Below are 1,043 nucleotides of genomic sequence, written 5' to 3' on the forward strand. Positions count from 1 at the left end.
AGAGGCGATGTGCTGCGGTGTGGCGTTCACCGGCGAGGCGGGCGTCTTTTATAGACGGAGCTCGGGCGGAGGGAGGCGCATGCCAGGAGACGCGACGCTTCACTGCGCGGCATCAATGGGCATGCTGACCGGCGCACTGCATCACGGCATCAATGGAGGCGACGGCGCGGCAGTGCGGCAGCTTTGGCATTGATTCCTGCGGGAATCGAGGCGATGTGGATGATGAAGCGGCGCGTCGCTGACAGGGCGGGCCCATCATAGTTCACGCCAAAAACGGTCCATCCGGCGCCCCCAGGCGACCCCCAGCGCATCGGGTTTGAGTTGGGTACGCCGGCGTCAATTTCGGCCCAATCCGGCGGAAAACGGGCTCCTGGGGGCGCGTCTGGGCCATTTTTTCGGCGCCGGCATCGAAATAGTGCCCTGGGGGGCCTGTTGGGGGCGCGGCTGGAGATGCTCTTAAGAACTCCCACTTAGATAGACATCCCTCTAATCATTTAAGTGATCACGTGATCCATATTAACTAAACCATGTCCGATCATCACGTGAGATGGAGTAGTTTTCAATGGTGAACATTACTATGTTGATAATATCTACTATATGATTGATGCTCGACCTTTCGGTCTCAGTGCTCCGAGGCCATATCTTCATATGCTAGGCTCGTCAAGTTTAACCCGAGTATTCTGCATGTGCAAAACTGGCATGCACCCGTTGTATGTGAACGTAGAGCTTATCACACCCGATCATCATGTGGTGTCTCGGCACGACGAACTGTAGCAACGATGCATACTTAGGGAGAACACTTATACCTTGAAATTTAGTGATAGATCATCTTATAATGCTACCGCCGAACTAAGAAAAATAAGATGCGTAAAGGATAAACATCACATACAATCAATATAATTGATATGATATGGCCATCATCATCTTGTGCCTTTGATCTCCATCTCCAAAGCACCGTCATGATCACCATCGTCATCGGCTTGACACCTTGATCTCCATCGTAGCATCGTTGTCGTCTCTCCAACTATTGCTTCCACGACTAT

The sequence above is a fragment of the Triticum aestivum genome, chromosome 6A (assembly GCF_018294505.1).
Source record: "Triticum aestivum cultivar Chinese Spring chromosome 6A, IWGSC CS RefSeq v2.1, whole genome shotgun sequence".
Taxonomy (NCBI): Eukaryota; Viridiplantae; Streptophyta; class Magnoliopsida; order Poales; family Poaceae; genus Triticum; species Triticum aestivum.